At 46.2% G+C, this 21715-nt stretch overlaps 1 protein-coding gene across 1 annotated transcript in view; it reads right to left on the bottom strand.

The window, feature by feature from the left end:
* The window catches only part of LOC119405038 (QRFP-like peptide receptor), a 109251-nt gene extending 95005 nt beyond the window's left edge, over positions 1 to 14246 (bottom strand). Inside the window, exon 1 of the mRNA XM_037671799.1 lies at positions 14081 to 14246. The gene's annotated coding sequence lies outside the window, so the exon portion shown is untranslated. The remainder of the gene's footprint in view (positions 1 to 14080) is intronic.
* Positions 14247 to 21715: the final 7469 nt, after the last annotated feature.

A 21715-nucleotide genomic window follows, 5' to 3' on the forward strand; every position in this document is an offset into this window, starting at 1 on the left:
GTTGCTGAAGGATTCACTTCGTTCGCAGCAAACGACTGTGTTAAATGGCTTTGCTTGCCGTCAGGCAACTTCGACAACCCAGTGTTAGCGATAACTTAGCGGTGTTTTTGAGATCGCTTCCCATTTCGAACGTTGCTAGGCCTAACAAGAAGATCGGTGTAAACAAATCTGCAACATAGAAATTTTCGCTTTTGGTGCGTGGTTCATATTTATTTGCTTTTATTATTACTAAAAAATGTAGTAATATTACTGCATGTGGGGATACAAGCGAGCATTCTGAGCTTCTTTTTTTTTCACTTTTCTTAACGCATTCATCCTCCGCCAGGTGACGCCGCAGTCACAGTTTCGGCACGTAAACGCTAACCCGCTCTACTAAAGCGCGCTGTCCGCCACGAACGTTTGCGGCACGCTAACGCTATTCCCTTAACCCTCGTCACTGCGCTAACGATAAACGGAAATAGGCTAATGAACCCAAGGTGGTCGCAATTTCCGGAGCCCTGCACTATGGCGTCCCTCCTAATCATATCGTGGTTTTGAGACGTGAACTCCCACAATTATTATTATTTGGCGTTAATGACTTTATGACATGGCAGCAAAGGCGCGCCAGAAAAAAAAAAGAGTTGTTTCTCTGTCGTGACCCAGAGTTGAAACATTGGTTGTGTGAGATGATTGGCGAAAATGGAGGATGGCTGCCTCTCACCCTCTCCGTCCCCTTCGAGTGAGCGAAAATTGACTTTCAATATATGTTTCTCACTTGTTGGCCACTTTTTATAATGATTCACCATTGATCGGCTAAGTGTTGCTCTTAACATCTTCATAGGGCAGCGCAAACGAAAAAAAAAACACAAAGCAAAAAAAAAATACTCAGAAGCCCCTTTTCTGCCGGCAAAATGGTGGCAAGCGAAGCTTGCTGTGTGCGTGCCTGACGTAGTTTCTTTCTTTCTTTCTTTCTTTCTTTCTTTCTTTCTTTCTTTCTTTCTTTCTTTCTTTCTTTCTTTCTTTCTTTCTTTCTTTCTTTCTTTCTTTCTTTCTTTCTTTCTTTCTTTCTTTCTTTCCTCCATCCTTTTTTTCTTTTTCTTTCTTTTTTTCTTTCTTTCTTGCTTCCTTTCTTTCACCTTTCTTTCTTTTTGTCACATTGCGTAATGCTCCCTCCTATTTTTTTAATTCCTCCATTCAGGGAATGGGACTTTCATCCACGTCCTTATCCCCACAACACTTCAGTTGCCACAGACAACAACTATGGTCATGCATTCATATCCAGGCAACGAAGAAACGTCACAACGTAAAATAGTAAGTGACCTCGGTAAACTTCTTTTTCCAAAATATGAAATTCTTCCAGTGTTCTCTTTGTATAATTGCAGGCTGATGTTGTGTTATAAGGAGTTTATGAAGCATGGTATCAATACCATAATTAATATTGCTAAGTTAAACGTAAACCCGAGTGTTCGACTGACGAGGCACAAAGAAATGTGGACTGTACCCACCCCTAGAACTGTTTATGATGAACAATCATTGTCCTACAGGCTGCCTTCCCTACTAAACTTCTTAAAGCACGAAGATTTTGATCCTTCGTCTAATCAAAACTGTCACATTAAACGCTTCGCCCATCGTATTCATTTTTCGGAATAACATATATCTCGGAATTTCGGCCATTCTTATTATTGTTGTTTTTCATGTTCATGCCACTTCATGACTATACATATGAACTATTCTCTCTATTTTCAGTGATTTGTATAATAATTTTTGTATTACTTGACGCCATGTTAAACTTGTAAAGTGTATTCTGTATTTTGCATTCATGATTGTCCGCCATCGTGCTGCATTGCCAACTTGTAACGGGGTCGGGACCTCGTCAAGCTCACGAGCTTTTAGTCCTGTACTCCTCCCAGTGAAAGGAAATAAATTGATTGATTGATTGCTTGATTGATTGAAAAGATCATATTGCCATATCAGAAATGACTGATCGAAGACAAGCCGACGATAGAGAGAGTATCATTTATTGGGACACGGCGCATGCGAATACGCGCGTGACCTGCGCACCCTGCAGTTTTTTGCACACGACGCTGAAATCTGTGAGTTATAAAAGCTTCGCTTTAAAAAGTCGATGTAGTTCCACTCCACATGAAAGCTTACGAAGTGCGAAGCAGCGACTCGCCTGCCCTTCGGCAACGCTGGCGTTCAAGGGCAAGCGCCCGCTGGCGTTCCAAACGTGCCGACTGCTCGGCGCCCATGGCGCGAAAGGAAACCTTCATATTTGATGCATTGGTGCCCTCTCCCCTCCTCCTTTCCCTCTTCCTAATCCTCGCATTACTCTCCTCACTTCTCTTTCCCACCCTTTGCTATGCTATGCCATACGCGGCTATGCCGTGCTTTACCCTCCACTTTTACCTCCTCGTCACCATCAGACATTCCCACACGCTTGCTATAAAACACATGGCAATGCAATGCTTTGCCCCCTTTCAGACCTCCTCACCCTCACATCACTGCCCCTCACTTCCCTTTGCCACCACCTTGCTATATTATATTATACATGGGTATATGCTATGCTTTAACCTCTCCCCTCCTCTTTTCACTGTCATTCTTTCTATTCTCCTCACCCTCTCTTCCTTTGCCACCCCATTGCTATACTATGTATACATGGCTATGCTATGATTTACGTTCCCTCCTCCTTTCCGTCCTCCTACCCATCATTTCCTTTTTCCACCCCCTTGCTATAAGTTACTGTACATGGGTATGCTATGCTTTACCCTCTCCCAATTTCCTTTCGTCCTTCTCACCCTCACATGACTGCTTCTCACTTCCCTTTCCCACCCCCTCGCTATACTATACTATACATGACTGTGCTAGGCTAGGAGTTGCTAGGCACTGAGCGTTACGCCGAGTTATGACACAAGAGATGAGTGGATGACAGCCCGGGCCCCTAAATTCACAGTACCTTGTACTCTACTGTGGGAAAGCAGTAAGCTGTTCCTTCTCAACATATGTCGGCATGCCGATGACAAGCGCACTGTGATGTACCAGTTGGATGTGCGTTGAGAAAAAATTATATGTGTAGAACAAAGGACGGAAGACTAGTGTGCAGTCTACTATGCGAGAGGAATAAGCCGTCCGCAACAAACTCTCCTTAAGGGGGGACGTGACAATGGGAACGGTACATTAGGTCAAAACGTTCAATTTCTTATTTTATTTTTTTCTGGAATTCTGAGACTATGTTTTACGTCATGGTGAAATATTAGACCAAAATAAGCAGTAGAAGTTGAAAAAAAAGCAGTTCACCAGTGTGCGGTCATCAAAAACTATGAAAAAATTGGGCTTTAGAAAATGCAAATCTACAGTTTTCTCTTGACACAGTGCCACCATATTGACGTCATCATAAAGTGGACAGATAGAGCTCAAGATAGCCGCAAAACTACAAATCTACAATAAAAAACAAAACCAGTTTCCTTCTGAGTTCAATTTTCTTAGCTTTTAGCTCCATTTTCTTTGAGCTCCATTTTCTCAGCTTTCATTTTTTGAACAGTTGCTGTCAGTCATCCCTGTGCCATTTAACAACAAATAAAGATATAACCATTCCGTTTTCTGCACTTAGATCCTGAGACATTTGTGAGTGCCGTAAAGCTGTCCATGTTTGTCTGCACGTCATACAGATTTTATAATCGGCTTTTTGTAAAAGTTGTTAGTACAACAATATGTACAAGGAATTACAAAAAAATTTTTATGTGTGCTTATTTGAATATTAAAAAAAATAAACCAATAGCCTTACGGCACAGAATGGGCCCTTGTGAATATCCTTATGCAAAAATCTTGACGAACTTATGTCTAATTCATTAATTAACTTTGGGATGACTATGAGAGTCTATCAAGTGTTGTAACTCAAAAACTACAACAGATAGCTGAAAACCAATTTCAGTTATGATATCAGCACAACATATCACTCTGTCTCCAATAACAAAGGTAGTTTTCATTGCGACGTCCCCCCTTAAAGCGCCAGGAATTGAATGGTTACGAAGCGTGGCGTGTGGATAAGTTGAGCTTCGTTATGTATACGCGCTTGGCACGCACGGTTGCTCTGCTCCTGCTCAACCAGTAAGCGAAAATGTTTTCGTTTGTATTTTGATGAACGTTACATAGTTGCAATTCTTACGTTATAACCTTCCGTCCGATTCTTTCTTCTAACCTCAATCCAAAGCACCGGGAATAAATTTTCAAGAATACCGAGAGTCATGATTGAGAAATTCGACACCAACAATGGCGGATGTCGCAATCGTATTCTGCAAGATGCCGTTGTCCCCAAGGAGGTTAAAAAAAAACTTGCAATTTTTTAAACCTCCTTGGTTTTCCCTCGCTATCGTTTGGTTTAAGCGGAGAAGAATTGAAAGCGTGTCTGGAAAAGTTGCAGAGGGAGCACCAGGGAACTTCGGCCCCCTCCCCCCCACCCCTCCTTGAAGGAGAACCCTGAGCATGCTTATGCTTTCCAGTTTTCGAGTTATCAACTTCTTTTGTTAGTTTAGAAGCTGCCGGTAACTGTACGTTTGGTGTAAATTAATTTATTTTCACTTTATATATAACCCGAGAAATTTCACCTGGGTTATCAGCTTTTACAGCTTAATTAGAAGGTATAGCGGCGCCGCAGGTAACAACTGGGGTAATCTTACTTTTCGACATGTTTCGCTCCGTGGCCTTCGATTCCTCTGTTTTTAGGTCAAAGCGGGAGAAAATAGATAAGATGGTTCGACTCTTCCATCTGCTCCATGTGGAGTTCTTCCTTATTATGTCTGCCCAAATTGTATTTGGCGTTAATGGCTTTGTAACGACCCGGAGATAGCGGGCTCCGGGAAAATTTCCTTTCCTATCGTCACCTAGAGGTGAAAGACTGCCAATGTGAGGTGTCTGGCGAATATAGAGGGTGACTGCCTCTCGCCCTCGCCGTCATCTCCTCACTCGAGCGAGCAAAAATTGACGTTGAATCTCTTATTCTCTTTGAATGGCCTCTCACGAGCTACACCTTGCTTCGCTCGCTGTGGCTCCTGCTCCCCTAGTAAGAACCTGATGGGTTATCGCTAATGACGTACACAAGATAAAAAGAAACAGAGAATAGCGCTGCCCTGCGTTCCTCCCCTTTTTGTGTGCTTTTGTCTTGTGCGCTACCCCATAAAGATGTCCGACTAGCAGCAATTCGCTCAAATGTCAGTTATTCTTCCGTGGTAATGTGGCCAGCAACTAGCTTCTTCTCTTTCACGGTAACAAATTATGAGGAAAGTCTAGTGAGCTTACAATTACTGTTAATGTTTTTACTGACATGATCCCATTCACATCGAATACGCATTCAAAAGTAATGCACATCTATAGTTCTATACTAGGGGTCTCAAGCTCACCTCAGCTATGGGGCCACAGTCACGCAATTTAGTCCCGCAAGGCCCGGGAAAGTTAGATTGAAGACTAAAGGGGTGAGTGAGGGGGGGGGGGGGGCGCAAACTGCCAGCTAACGTTGCCAATTGAAAGAAGGCCTTTCCTATATCTTATATCTGGGTCGTTCCTGGAGGGGATTTGACGTCAGAATACGCGAAACCTGGCGATACCGATCTTCGGATTGGCTAAAATCGGGACGAAGATTACGATATATCTGCGTCCACGGCTACGTCTGTGTACCTCACGCAACACAGACCACACAGGCTACGTCTGCGTGGTCACGTCTGTGTAGCTCACGCCAACGAAGCGCCACAACAGCCGAGAACATAATGCGATTAGTACCATTTGGCAAAGTCACAAAACTTCATTCCTCGTGAAGCACAAAATAACTTAAAGTTCTAAACACGCTGGCTTGACCCCTTGCAACACTTAGCGGCGACGAGAGAACAAACGTCATTTACTTCTTGTGCGGAGACGATCCCCACGTTCGATCGCCGGTCTCCACAAGTCATCCTCGACGGGAGAGCTGACTTGTTCGCTAGGAAAGAAAGGTATAAGACGAAGGCAGTCATGCGCGGCTCAGTCCGCTAGCAAAAGGTCCGCGGGCCGCTTGTTTTGAGACCCCGGTTATATACAGATGAATGTCGTATGCTGAAGAACCCTCCGTTTGTGCTTTATTTATCTTGAAAGCATTTTCCTTAAGGCTGCAATTGACGATACGTGAACGGAAACAACTGGACAATGTTCATCCCAGAATTGCGAAAACAAAGGGAAGTCTTGAACTGTCACATCTATCTTCGTCAGCGATGTCGGACCACACACTGTTCTTGCGTGGCAGGAGACCTCTCGCGTGGGAGAAGGCACTTTGAATATTTTTGAACATTTTTCCGGTACAGGCCAGATGGCCCCATTTAGCTCGTTCAAACACTGTGGCTTCTTCGATTTTGCGAGAATCTCACGCATGCTAGGATCTTAGGCGGTGTCCTAAAAGGCAAGTATTGAAAAATGAAACAGAAAAATCATGGGTGCACTCGCTGTTGAAGTGCTCGGAAAATCATCAGCCGTCGAAATGTGTAGATGCGGCATCCAGTCCACGATGTCGAAGACGCTTGTTTGTCACAAACTATGGTGGAAAAGGATGGAAAGATACACTGCGCACTCCGGCATGCTCGTGGTAGGTGGACGGAGAGCACGACTTTCTACGGAACGCCCAAGCGTATGCTGAGTGGATTTCGCGGAAGCGAGGTGAACTGTCACGTCCGTATACATGAGGGAGTTTGGATTCGCCGGAGTTGCAGCCACCGAGGCACTTTGAGGGCTCTTTACTTTGACAAGCCACCTCACTGGCCTTCGCCGTAACGTTTCGCGTACTACGCTTCCTTATCGCACAGCGCTTTGTGCGCATATAAGAGGGTCGTATAATAGAACTGCGTAGGTAGTGTCAATAGAAGAAGATATCAGTAAGTCTTTTTGTTTTGTCGTTTGTTTGTTTCTGTAAAACCGCAGAAGTATGAGGCCCTAGAGGACACGGAAGGAAACATCACGGCTTGTTGATGGAATAGCTATTGAATCATACGTATCGTGTCACAGGAGAAGTAACGCGAACGCGATCTCAAGAAATGTCCGAACAAGCAAGGGCGGCCCGTGCTCTCTTTTCTCGATTGGCTATACATTTATGTCATTAACGATATGTCACGCTAAAGACACGCATATCAGTTCTATCGTGGAATTGAAAGGCTCGTCCCATCAAAGAAAATTACACCATCTCCCGCTAAAGAGGACCATGAGGCGATGCGAAGCCGGAGCACTTGCACGATCGCGTTCCGTTGGCGTTCGTTGGGCATGCTACCGACCTCGCGTCGTGGAACGCGAAGAGGGACGCTACGCGCGTCGTATCTTCCATCTAGCCTGGCCGTTAATTCTCACAGGGCGAGCGGGGAACGCGGTCGACAGGCGGGCGAGAGGGGGGCAGCGTAGGAGAGGAGAGAGAAGGGGAGGGGACGCGCATGCGCTCGAGCTCATCGCGGCGTTGCGCAGGAGAGAATTTCGGCATGTCTAGCCCGCGTTTCAGAGGAAGAGTGCAAAGGGGGAGGGGAGAGTGGTGTGGGAGAGGGAAAGTGGAGAGGGGAATGGGAGAGGGAAAGTGGAGAGGGGAATGGGAAAGGGAAAGTTGATAGGGGAAGGGGGTGAGTGGAGAGGATGTGTGTGGAGAGGGTATGCGCATGCGCAGTAAGGGTGGTCACGCCGCACACCACCACCACCACCACCGCCGGATTGAGCTCGACCTTAAGATACTTCGCATCTAAAAGAAAACATTCACTCAAGGCTTCTACTGTTTGGGGAAAAGGCACGGGCTCCAAAGGTGTAAACTGTCTTATGTGTTAACTCGGAGCTACCCTGCTTACCGCGTGGGGGACTAAAGGCGCGGCCACAGAGCCAAACTTGGTGCGATCATGACGCTGTAACTAATAGATGAACATTGCGACCACCTTTGAAATGAAAGCAGGATGTATGCATACCACTATTACCTCCCCGTATTAAAAGGAAGAGTCGTGTCCTGCTCGATTAAGTGATTGGTCATGACCATAAAATTAGACGAACCGCTTAAAACTGAATCGTGTCTCGTATCTCTCCGTGCTATACATTGATGTTACATCACAATGTCTAGCCGCTCTAGCAAAAAATGAAGGTGTTGCGAGCCATTCATTTATATGCGCGAGCTCGGTTAGCAAGATTTCAATAACACGCTGACAGACTTTCCAGAACTGTATACAGCTTTCCCGTTCCCGACGTGCCCGAATTTTCTTCATTCATGCAAAGTAAAGTGATATTACTGGAAGATAAGCCTTAGCAGATAAGCGAGAGGTTTTCAGCCTATCGTTGTTTCTGCCCTTTTGTCACGTAATTAGATTGCCGGGAAAAAGCAATTTGCTCCAACTTGAACAAAGCGTGAACAAAACAAAATTCGCGTGATCCACGTCCTCTTTGTCCAGTGTAGGAATTAGTTACGATCTTTTATCTGTTAGAAAAGACGAGCAGAAAAGATGAAATAAGATAAAGTATGTACATAAATACAATAACAACAAAAATAAAACCGACGGTACCAGTCTTTGCTGTCACCGACCCCGCACTCGCTCTCCGTCTCGGCTGAAATTGATTCGTTGCCACTGTCGTCGAATTGGGGAAGCCTTTGCGGCGCAAAGCTACCGGCCGCTCGGCTTATCAACCTGCTGCCAGACAAACCGGGCAGTCTGTTTGTCGCTTTCGAGGTAATTTGGTTGGTTGTCTGTTTTATGGGGGTTTGACGACCCAAAGCGACTCAAGGCTGCGAGACACCCCGTAGTGGCGGACCCCGGGTCATTTCGACCACCTGGGGTTCTTTAACGTGTAGCGACATCGGACAATACACTGGCCTCTGAAATTCCGCTTCCACAGGCAATTTGCCGGCATTCATTGATTCCGGTCTTTCTGTGTCTTGGGTCGCGTGCGCCTGAGCTGGGCCGGCGCCATTAGTTAGGGTTTGGACGTAATTATTAGGGCGAAAGCCTTAGATGCCTCATCAGACAAAAAATTTACCGTCGGCGTCCCGCGGCTTCGACGTTAACACGGGTGGTGCAAAAAAATCCTCATCACATGACGACATAACCATAAGACGTCATCATGACGCCACATAGCGCCAAATATGTGACGTCATCATGTCGTCACATAACGTGGCGTCACATGATGACGTCATCGCAATGCTTGCAATGCCTCCGATCCTGGAGGCCGTGCAAAACACCGTTAGGTGCGGAAAGCTTTCCGAAGGGGGAGCGAGAAGATCAATACAATGACTGAGAAGAAAAAGAAGACAACTTCCCTTTTTGAGCAGTCTTAGGCAGCTGCATAAGGAACCCTCGTGAATTTTTAGTACCTGACTAGGCACAATGTTAACGCGATACTCGACACAGCTATGAATTACAGTGACAATTTTTACTGCGCGTTTTCCTTCCTAGAGATACAGGGTATCGGTTTATGGCAGATAGTACTTCGCAGTATTTGTTGAAAGCGAGATACACTGCAAGTTTTTATGTATATCTTAGCCCTGTGATTCCCCAATACAGTTATTCATCAACGCATGTTGTAGCGACGACGCTTCGCTCCACCCCCCCCCCCCCCCCCGAAGCTTGACATCGTGCTTGTTAGCCAAGGACATTTTAGGAAAAATATAATAATTCAGAGGCCCTTGCCCTATCGGGAAAATGGGGGCTGACGAAGCTTGGCGGTTTCGTGCCTGACGTACTACTCTTTCTTTCTTTCTTTCTTTCTTTCTTTCTTTCTTTCTTTCTTTCTTTCTTTCTTTCTTTCTTTCTTTCTTTCTTCCTTTCTTTCTTTCTTTCTTTCTTTCTTTCTTTCTTTCTTTCCCATCGCGCAATGCTCCCTCCCAACTGTTTCCTTCCTCCTTGCCGGGAATTGGACCGTCATCCACGTGCTTCGTAGCGCAACACTTCAGTTTCTACGTGCAACAACGACGGTCTCGTATTCATATTCAGGCAACAATGAAATGTGCCAACGTGAATTCACAAGTGACACCGATAAAAGATGATATTGCCGTATCAGAAACGGCTGACCGCCGGCAAGCCCACATTCGAGGGGGCACAAATCGTTGGAAAACGGCGCATACACAGACGCATGTGACCGGCGCGCTTTCGAGGGCCGCGCTTCTTTGCGGCCGCGGGCATCTGCTTTTTCTTTTCTTTTTCTTTTTTTGCGTACGACGCTGGAACCAGTGGATTCTGAAAGCTTCGCTTGGGCCTGCTTGTTGCAGTAGCATAACGCTAGGCTAAAAGTTCCACTTTGAATTATCACGCTTTTTTTGGGGAACGCACGGTTTCGAATCAAGAAAACGACTGCTAAGCTCTATAACAGGTCTAGAAAAAAAAAAAAACACCTTACCACTTTCACGACTTTCAGGAAAAGCGTTTCGTGCAAATACACTCCCGTGTTTTTCGCACGAACGCGTGGGCTTTGACGACGCGGAAGCCCCGCGAACCTGCTGGCCGAGTGCGTGGGCGAGCAGTTTTTCGAAGACCGCCCCGTTATTCCAGAATAAATCGGGAGTAAATGATGTAAGTTTTCATTTTTTTTAAATCTGTACAGAGCTTTTTGTAGAGGGGCTTGCCGCCAAAGTCTGATGTAAGTGCCTATTAGGGCACACGAGCGGAAAACACAGCCGCCTCAGCTGTAACTTCCATGAACGAAACCGATTTGGCCTCGCGTTTATAGACATCTTTTCTTGTTTTCGTGTGGCTTATTACTTTTGTCCCCGTCTGTGTTATTTGTTTGCTTTCCTAGCTTCTTTGCCTCTTCTCTCTTCCATCTTCCTTCCCTCTATCTCTTCCCTCCTCCCTATAGAGTAGGCAAGCGTTGTGCCCCTCCAGGTGGCAACTGTCAGTCTGGTCCATCCCTATTCACTCTGTGTCATTGCGTGCTTGTGTACCTAAATCAACGAATAATAATAATAATAATAATAATGGTAGTGGTAGTAATAGTATGGTAATGGCTGTAAGGCTGTCGATAGAGGCAGTCGATAGAAGAATATGAAAAGCAGTTAGTTGTTTAGAGAAGTACATAGAATATATAGAGCCGAATAAACAGAACTATACAAAATACGGGAAACGAGCTGCCTTTTTAACGTTTCGGTGAACCATGATGACACCGCACAAGCAGAGTGAAGGAGCCATCACACACAGAGTGTACGGTATGAAATCTGTGAAGGTTGTGCAAGTAACGTAACTTAAGGAGAGTGGATGCAAGCCAGAAAACCTGGTGCCCGTTGATTATACTACAGCAGTCAGTTTGCACTTCTACGACAGTTCAATGCATGTTTGCGCATTTCATAGCAACAGAATAATAGAAAGCCCTTAAAGGGGTCATGAAGCACCCCTTGGGCTGATTGAAGAAACACATCCTGCGGAAAGCTGACACGGCTATGAACTGCTCTGCCAAATATTACAGTCGTGCGCGCCGCGTAATGGCCACAAGCGGAGCGCGAAGTTGCCGTTTCCCCAGGCACCCTCTTTTCAAAGAGAGGCCGGTTCTCACTCTCGTCGGTGGGCGGGGCGTCTGTCCGCTGTACGTAGCAAGAGACATAGCATGCCTATTGGCCGATAGCCGACGTAAATCGAGAGCGGCGTTCGGATCAGAGGCGCTTCTTGCCGCGGGGCGCCGCCACTTGCCGGCGCCGCACTCCTCAGTACACGGTAGCCGCACTCGCGCAAGCGAATCACAGCGGGAGAGCGATCGCGTTTCATGACGCGCGCTGGCGTAACTTCTTTCCCCCATGCCATCCCTCCCTGTCTAGCTTCCAGTGCGCTCGCCGGCACGAGAAAAGAGAGAAAGCGCTGGGAGCGTGCGCCAAACCCCCGTAACTCCGCTGATTCTTGACGGATTCGAGAAATTTTTGCGGCAATCGATTCGGGAGGCAGTACACTCCGATACTGAGGCCATTAGATCATTACTTGGAAAAGTGGTTCATGACCCCTTTAAATTAATGCCAGGAATAGCGGGAAGAATAATATAACACTTCGTACATAGCTTATCTAAACTTTTTTTTTTAAATACGAAGGCATTCTTTTCACTTCTCGCGCGAACACAGATGTTTGACAAGTAAAGTGAGAAAACAGTTACGACAGAAATAGACGGTGATTACTTGTCGAAACGAATCGTAGACGTTTTTATTTTTTGTAATGCTACTTAGCAGTATCTAACATGTAATGAAGAAAAAGCATATTTTTCCCGAGAGGTACATTTTCCCGCAATATTATGCAGTAAAAATATTTGTTCGAATGCAGACCTTAAAAAAAATAAAAAAGGGTTACAATATTTAGGTTTGGCACACACTAAACTGCGCAGCCTGCCCCCTTCACATGCACTTAGCGAGACGCTTCAAGAATATGCGACGTACCAAGCTCGTCTGATTGAAGTCTGTCTGCCTTCGCGACAAATTATTTGTCTTTTTATTGTGCTCGCCAAGGTATGCAAAAAAAAAGCAAGAACAAGTCGGCACTTTTTTTCACAGAGTAGAGAGGTATTGCACATACCAAAACACCTTTAGCAATTCATACTTCGAGCCAGGCGTTAACACAGCAAGGGGGCACGACGTTGAATGATATCACAATATCCGTACGCCCAAACAATTTTAAGAAAATATTTTTTTGCGATCAGTTACGCAGCACGCAAAAAATATATTTTCCCTGAACAAATAAACTGCTAGTCTTCCATCACTCGAACATATAAATATACAAGAACTTCAGAGTGAAAAAATGCTGTTATGTATTCGCGACCTTAAAAATATTCATCCTTGCCAGCATCTTAAAATGTAGGGGGTTAACACTTAAACTTCAACAAAAATTTGGCAACCGAAGGTTCTCGGCAACAAAAAAAAAAAAATCACGACGGACAGGAAGCAAAAAAAATTTTTTTAAGGTTATACTATTGTAAATAAAAATGCTCTCTGTCCCTGCCCTTGCCTCATACCAAAGTTTCATATAAGCATGGCAACTCAAATAAGAAAAGTAAACAAAAAAGCACGTTCAGCTTCTCTAAATTTTTATAATAATAATTATTGCGGTTTTACATCCCAAACCACGATATGATTATGATGGACGCCGCAGTGGAAGGCTTCGTAAATTTTGAGCACCTGGGATTCCTTAACGTGCACCTAAATCTAAGTACACGCGCCTTAAGCATTTTCGCTTTCATCGAAAATGCGTCCGCCGCGGCAGGGATTCGATGTCGCGACCTCAGCAGTCGAGCAGCAGTCAGCGGTCGAGCAGTATAACCACTAGACCACGAGACGGGTCATCCCTGTACTTTTTCCAACGTCTTCGATTTATACCGGTACGTGCTGCTTAGTTTTGTATCCCGATGGATTGCGAAGAAATTCAATTTTTCGCTTGCACACAAATATATATATTTTTTAGTTATCGGAATTACTACATTAATATTTATCGGTGAGGTATGTTGCGTACATTGTACAACAATTGCGCGGTGTTATTTTTATTTCCCGCGGTGTTCTGTTTTTTTTTTTGTGTGTGTTTCTTCCTAAATATAGCCACTGAATTTCTAATCGAGAATACCACGAACCTGTTTGTTGATGCTATTTCGACGCCGCTGCGATAAACTACTGCTGTTAGTCCGCGACAACCTGTTGATATTTGCAGATCGTTTTCTCACGACGCGACTGTAACCGAATCTGTGTGCTCGAAATATTTATGCGCTAAACCATCGAGTATTGAAATCGGCATGGGAAGCGTCCATAAAGCAAATAGCTAAAATCTTGTCCTCACGAAAAACTTGACGCTAAAGTTAACATCACACTGATACGAGAGAAATGGGATCAGAATAAGCAGCGCTTTGTTCCCCCAAAAAGAAGCACTTTAAAGAACTGTTTGTCCAATCGTTGCCAATCGTTGCCAAAAATTGTCCAATCGCTCACATTCTTTCTGGGGACTCCGTATGAATATATTTTGTCGATTCATTCAGTAAAAGGGTGCGACGACTTTTCTCTCGCATGGACTTCTTTTCCCAAAGAAACATTGGCAACGTAATTGCAAAAAAAATTACAACGGAGTGATGAACAATAAAGAGTATATATCATAGAGGAATGTATGAACACCGTGTCAACACTCACCGAAGCTGGCAATCCCCGTTCCCTGCTAGGACCACTTTTTTCCGCCTCACGAGAAGAACGTATACAGGACGTCCGCAGTGAGAACACTTCTTGACCTCAATGGGGAGTCCGCACTACTCCACTCCGAAAATCCGTGGGCGCTCGGAGGTCCCGTCGCTGTGGGAGTGCCGCTCGCACGTTCGGAGCGTCCCGAAGCGCGTCGGGCCGGGACTACGACGACGCCGCGCCGCGGCTGCCGTCGGCACCGCGCCCTCTCCTCAACCTCGGAACGCTCGAGGAATTACCCCACTGCCTCTGCCACGGCCGAGTTGGTACCGGGACGTTGACACACGCCGCGCCTGTGCATGGGATGCCTCGGCCGCGAGGTGATTGGCTCTTCGGCGACGTTATTGCGTTCTTTCGCGCGCGGAGTCTCAGCCGCGGAATGCCTCTCATAAAATAAGTATCGAGAAAACCTTTTTCTTTCTTTGTTTGGTTTGTTGTGTCTTCGAGGCACTGCGAGCACGTCCTGGCGTAGCAGCTCTTTCCGCAACGCCCGCGCCTATCTCAACTTTGTTGTGACATGTCCCATTAATTGCCGATTACACGGCGTTTGTGTACCGGCACACGGTGCACCTGCGCTGAGAAGGAGGCCAGTCCCCTGTCGAAACGCCGAATATATAATTTTTTTTTGCTAGCGCCTGCACTTTTTAGAACTTAATAATCACCGGATCCGAGGAAACTGAACTTACACACAGACACACACTCTCTCTCTCTCTCTCACACGCACACACCCACACACGCACTCTGACGTATTGGTGTCACACGTGAGCGCATATTAACTTTCGGAATGACTGGAGGACCTGACCTCTTTGTAGAATTATTGCTGAAACCCCACAAATTACCCGAGCGCCCCTGACGGATGGTAGTCAGAGTCAGACAGGTTAGGGTTCAGGTTTATTAATACAAGTTCATGATGCAAGAGTTGTTTACGGATCTTATGGAGACGAGAGTCCCAAAAGAGAGAGCGAACTTGTTAGAAGGCAGAGAGGTCGGCCTGCTACTCTGCACAGGAGAAAATGAAAAGAGGGAAAAAGTGTGATGAAGATGATGATGGGGACAGGAAGAAGTGATGCGTATGTACAATAACCACACGTAACGCAGTGGTTTTCTTAAAGTCTAGTGTCTTGTCCAGTACGCTTCAGAAAGCCTATAAATGCCTTGTAGCAGTTGCTGATGCTAGCTGGTCGGACGTTGCAGACAGTAGGCTAGTTTGCCTGAGAGTTTTCACACCGACGGCTGCCAACGTTGAAGCCAGCGCCTTTCGTTGGGATGACCCTCGATAAGAGAATCCCGAAGTGAAAATGACTACAGGGGGACCATCGTCTGCAAGGGGACCTTCGCAGGGAGACCCAATCTGAAAAATGACTTCAGGGGGACCCTCCAGGTTGACTAATTACTTTCTTGAACACTGGTTAATATTTATTTATCGCGGCTACGTGGAGCACGGTTCGGAGATGCATTTTACAAAATCAGTCGCGTTTCCGTCAAAGTCACCATGTGCGACCGCTGTCTCGAAGCCAATCTAATCTCACGACTTAATTCGGCGAGAGGCTAGCGTGAATGCCACCGCTACACTCAACAACCATCACTTAACGTGTGAAAGGAAACGCTGGTGCAAGAAGTCCTGGAGGTTGAAAAGACGTGTATCTGTCTGTACCAGGAGTCTTAAACTCGCCGCAGCTAGCAGGCCGCAGTAGCGAAATCTGCAAGGGCAGGTACAGTGAGGAAGATTGGAGCAAATGTCACCTAACGTTGTCATTTGAAAGGCCTTTCCTATATCTCATATGCGCGCGGCAGTTATGAAGAATCAGAAGACCTCACCACTGATTGGGCTACCAGAATTAACATGTCTCGTCCTGCATCTTGTGAAGGACTTACTGTGTAGTCAGCTTGTAACTTTAAAGAGAAGATGATGCATCGGTTACCGCTAACACCGGCCATGTACGCCAGCCAGTCTGGCAACGCGCTGGAGCACATCCGGTGCGCAAGCAATTAACATCAGTTCTTTCATGGCTACTGTACGTGTCGGTCTCAATTCTTACACGCGGGTCGTTTACGAAGGCGATTTCACGTTATGATTCGAGAGATGTATCAATACTGATCTTTAAAATGACTTAAATCGGCAGTTGTTAAATATAGAGTTCTTATTCCAGGGTAGTTTTAACGCATGGCGACCGCATAGGTGGCCTCAAGAAAAAAAAATATGCTTGAGACCAGTCACGTCTATGTAGCTCACGAACGTATTTATTTTTTAAAAGCTTAGGGGACTAAGACAGTCACGTGCGTGCCGGGCCGCTAGCGAGAGGTGCGCGGGTCGCGTGTTTGAGACCTCTGGTATATGATCGCGATCAGAAATTGTTTTCGGTTAAGAAATGGCGCTGGAACCAACATTACGGCGAGGGTGCATATCTAGGAAAGGTACCTTCGTCGGAACTCCGTCGGAATACTCGCGTTCGGCGATTTGTCAACACTTCAAAACGTCCATCGTGCCCCCCCCCCCCCCAACTTCCTCATTCTTGACCGGGTTTATATCATCGTCATACCACTCTTGATAGAGAGAAAGAGAGAGAGAGACAACTTTAATAAACGTCTCTCTGGTTACCATGGGCAGCCTTTTGTCCAGGGCCCCACTTGCAATTGCGGCTCGCCGGGCCTGGTCAAGGGTCGCCAATTGGCTTCCCAAGTCCAGTTCGGAGAGTCGCGTCTCCCACGAACAATTTACTAGTCTGTCTTTAATTAGCGGAAAAACGGCGTCTGTCGGACGATGTGTTCACTGGTACGTTATATGTTCTAGTGTCCGGGTGGAGTCGTACCCCGGCCGTTTATCGTTGTGTTTTTCGGGAAATAATTTGTGAAGTCTATGTAGGTGGGGGTAGGTGTTTGTATGTAATGGACGCCAGTCCGTCGCCTGTTGAGCTTGGGTGGGGCTTTGGTTCGCCTTCACAGTCTCTGCGCCTCGAGTATGTCTCTGGTGTTCCGCTGGCTGTAGAAGCGGCGTCCGTTCGAGCGGTATGTATAACGGTTTAGCCGGTCATGCCTCGAGTCAGGCGATCCGCCTGATCGTTTCCTTGCACTCACACCGGTGCCGGACACCAGACTATTCCATGGTCGATTTCAAGGCTTGATCCCGGCATGCGAAGGACTTCAACCGGTAGCACTCCTCGAAGGAAAAGAGAGAAGCAAGGAATGACATGCAGTTTAACCAGAGGCCAACCTGGTTTGCCACCCCGCACTGCGGGAAGGAATAAAGGGGCAAAACGAGAGGAGAACAGAGCGAGACAGGAGCGGAATTACGCGCACTCTTGGGGATGCACATCAAGTCTACTGGCGGTCGCACAGACCCTTCTGCTTTGGGTACTTCAGTAACACCTTCATTGCCTTGTGGACCATGCTCACTATAGTGTGCGCTTGAGACTATGAAAAGCGTGACTCTGTGCGCGAGTGCTCCCCTCTCCCTCTTTCTTTCTCTCTTTCCCTCTACTTCTAACTTTAACCACCCCCCATTTCATTTCCACAGTGTAGGGTAGCATAGTGCTTCTTCCTGATTGGTTCACATCTATGCCTTTCCTCTCTCAATCGTTCCTTTCTTCAAATCAAGACGAGTGAGTTAATGGTAATCTTAAAATCTCTTCCCGCTAACTACAATGGCATTTCTTTGTCGAAGTCATTTTACAATTTTCCGGAAGAAGGGACTTGGTTTTTAAGGCCCAGGTGTTAAATCGCACGTAGCACCTGTTATTCTAACTACCTTTCTGCTGTCCACCTGTGATCCGCGGAAAGTGGACCTCATTGCGCAAAAAGGAACGAAGTACAAAACTGCAAACACCAATTTAACGCGTAAGATACGGCGTTGAAAATGATAGTTTTCCTTGTGTCTCTTTGTGCGTCGAGCTCGTCAAGCGATCTCCCATCTTTCTGCGTTGCTACCACTAATTTTTTTTTGCCTACATTCCGCATAAAAATGCGCTTTGAGAAATAGCGTAATAGTGTCTTGCCTCATTTTCAGGATGTGAAGCACGTAATCTCTCTTTCACGCGTGAGTATGAATTTTACACTCGAGGACACCCCGCTCCCGCACGCCTAATTAACACCAGAATGTCCAAATCTAATTATGAATGGCCCACTTGCTTTCGCTTCCGTGGGGTATTGTTTCAATATTGAATAGACACCAGCTCTGTAATTTAAAAAAAAGCTATCAAACAATGTTTTTTTTGTCTGTCGGAATCTTGGGGCTCTTATTTTACTTTTTTAGGCTGCATTGCGTTTGTTTAGCTTTCCTTTTCTAGCATTCTATTCCTGCGCTGATTCAAATTTTCCCTTCTGCGGCACACTGTATGAAGTTTGAAGCCGACGGGCCATAGATATAAGCAAAAAAAATGGTTTTGAAATTCAACACTTACCTTAAAAGGTGTCGCCAAAGCGCTTCGTGTGCCGTAACGTTTTTTCAGCAATGTTAGGCACTCCCGTCTGGCTGTGTTGCAACGAGTGAATAAATAACACAACTGGCACAAGGTTTTTGTTCTTGTTTTAACGCCGAAAGCGAAGTTCTTAGCACTTTGGTAAACGAACCGGATCGTAAACAGCTTTCAGGTTAAAAATCGGAGTTGTCTCTAATCCTTGATTCAGGTTTCCGGTAGTGACACTCGTAACTCGGCGTTCGTGCACCCTGGTGTATTCCTTCGATTAACGTTAGACACAACATTAATTAGAACTAACAGACAGGAAAGCCAAGGAAAGCACAGGGGATGTTATTTGCAATAATCATTGTGTAAATGTGAAGAAAGTAAAGTGCACGAAACGATAACTTGCCGCCGGCAGGGACCGAACCTGCGACCTTCGAATAACGCATCCGATGCTCTCGGACGCGTTATAAGGGATTCCCCTTCTTTCATTGGATTAACGTTGTGAAGTCAAGAATTTGGCGGAATCCCGCCTGGCCGGGGAATGACATGGACGAAGCAACCACAGCGCCAACCAAAGTAAAAATATATTCTTAAAAAGACGTTTCGGCTCCCACACGGGAGCCTTGTTCACAAATGTTTGTGAAGAATTAAGGCTCCCGTGAGGGAGCCGAAACGTCTTTTTAAGAATATATTTTTACTTTGGTCGATTAACGTTGTGTATTCTAAAAAGAAACGCGTCGTTGAGATCTGCTCTGTTAGGTGACGCAACGATCCCAGCTGCTCACAATCGTTTAATAGTAATAACAATTTTTCTGATTTTACGTCCCAAAACCGCAATATGATTAGGAGGGACGCCGTAGTGGAAGGCTCCGGAAATTTTGACCATCTGGTGTTCTTTAACGCACACCTAAATCTAAGTGCACGGAACAATCTTCCACTCAATTACCTTAATTATTTATTCTGACTGTTAATTGGCCCTTAAGTAACGCTATGCTCTGGTATCAGATACGTATCTAATATAACTCTTCACTTCAAACAGAACCATCGATGTCGCACCAGTTTCAAGTCAGGTTATGCTCCGATATGATATGTATCCAATATAATTCAACATGATAGCATAACGAACAAATACGCACAAATACGCACATACATAGCGGACTGCCTGCATATATGCTCCTCAGCTTGCACCCCACTTATGGCGCTCGACCAAAAAAAAAAAAGATAAGCTAATCAACAATTTAACCAGTGTCGGATAAACGGTGAAGTAGCCTTCTAGTTCACTTTGGCATATATCATATTAGGAGTATTCGAAAAAAAAATTCATGGAGTTTTGTTTTTTATTTGTCAATACTAAAAAAAGACAATGCTGTGAACAGAACTTGAGAACAGGGGAGATAATAGCGCTCCCTCATGTCTATCCTGGCGTTGCAGACAGGCTTCTAAAAAATTATTTCATTTTCGTTTTCAATTTATGCTATAGATACCGGGGTGGTCAAAAGTTCTCAGGCCCCCCTCTCCCTTTAAAATGCATGGAATGAAGGCCTGGGAACTTCTGAGCACCCTTGTACTTTTTGAATTATTATAAATGCATCGGAAGCAATATATTTTTCGCATCGTCCGTGTTCCGAAAACTGTTGCGCCAGGTTAAGGGTCAAGAGTGTCAAAGCCGACGGCAGTTTTCGAGCAATGCAATTGTTACCTATCTAAACGCATCGCCGTTGAAGCGGAAAGCCACGGCACGCCTGCTTCTGCATAGCATTTGAAACGTCCATTTCATGCCCGTGGGGGTGGCCGCCATGAACTGCGGGCGCGGTGCGCCAGGGGCGTAGCCGGGGCGGGGGGGTCAACCCCCTCGCCCGAAATTATTCAGTTTTGCTTGCGTATATATACGCGCACACATACAAACGCACGCACGAACATACATAAAGTATGGTTGAACCACCCCCCCCTCCCCGCCCCCGAAAAAAGATTCTGGCTACGCCCCTGCGGTGCGCCGTAGTCTTTCGACTAGCCACGGCGATGCCAAGTGGAGTACGCGCGCTTAGCGACCACGCGCTGATAATCCGATAATGCTTCTTCTCTCGTGGTGTCGGAGAGGGGCAGCTGTTTGCCCGTCTATGAGGGCCGTGTAAGGCAATGCTGTTCGCTGGATAATCTGCCATCTACCCCTTGGAACGGAAAATGAACGCGTCGCATACGGTCCGCAGATCAGAATGTGCGGGCGCCCCGTTGCATGTTGATTTCAATTCCGTCTAGTCGACGCGCGCTGTCTTCCCAGTTTCTTTTCTCGGGTGGTGGTGTGTGCCGGGTACTGCACCTTGCCCACGTAAGTGCAGCCCGTCTCGTTTTCTCGCGGCCTATTTAAGGAATTGATACGCCCGTTCCTTCGCTTTTTCTTACGACGACTGCTCGTTAGTAGTTCATCTTGCGTTCTATACTGTCGTGACCAATGTGATCGGGAACATGCGAGTGCGTGGCAAATTTCGCCGAACCCTCATTCCCTCGGCACTCGGATAACGCTGTCACAAACAGTGCAATGGGTGACGCTTTTCCGCGAACTGCTGTCACTTCCAGCTCGCGTCTGTTTTTAGGACACGCGAAACTTAGGACACAGGTAACAACTCTTTATATTGTAGTGCACGTTGTAGCGCTCGCAAGCTGCAAGGAGCAGTACTGTTTTTTTTTCTAATTCCTATTTTACTGTACCTTGTGTTGAATTCCAATGTCAGATTCAGATCAAGTTTTTCTGCTCTGTATGGAGCATTCACATTCGAATGGCAGATTCGGAGCGTGAATTGTGTGTTCCAATAGCATACTGGACGGATCGCTCCGTGGAGCACGAATTTTTGTTCCTCGGAGCGATCCGTAATCCGTCGTTGCTCACCGAAATCGGCGGATTAGACCGCAAGTGCGCGTGACGTATTTTGTGCGCCCGCCTCTTCCCGTCACGGCCGGATGTTTGCAGTCGCGGGCCGCCGTGGACGACAAGAAAAACGCTTCGCACCGTGCGCTTGTGTTGTTGCTCTTAGAGAGCAGCAGTTCAAACTCAGACGCAACACGTCCCGAATCTGGTGAGGATTCTTCGGATTCAGAAAGCGAGTGTGAGGCTGCTGTGTGCCAACGGGCATTTGACGTGATCTTTCGCTCGCCTGCTAAGAGGCCTAAAATGGTTGGCTTCGTCGAGGAAGTC

Source organism: Rhipicephalus sanguineus, chromosome 9 (assembly GCF_013339695.2).
Source record: "Rhipicephalus sanguineus isolate Rsan-2018 chromosome 9, BIME_Rsan_1.4, whole genome shotgun sequence".
NCBI lineage: Eukaryota > Metazoa > Arthropoda > Arachnida > Ixodida > Ixodidae > Rhipicephalus > Rhipicephalus sanguineus.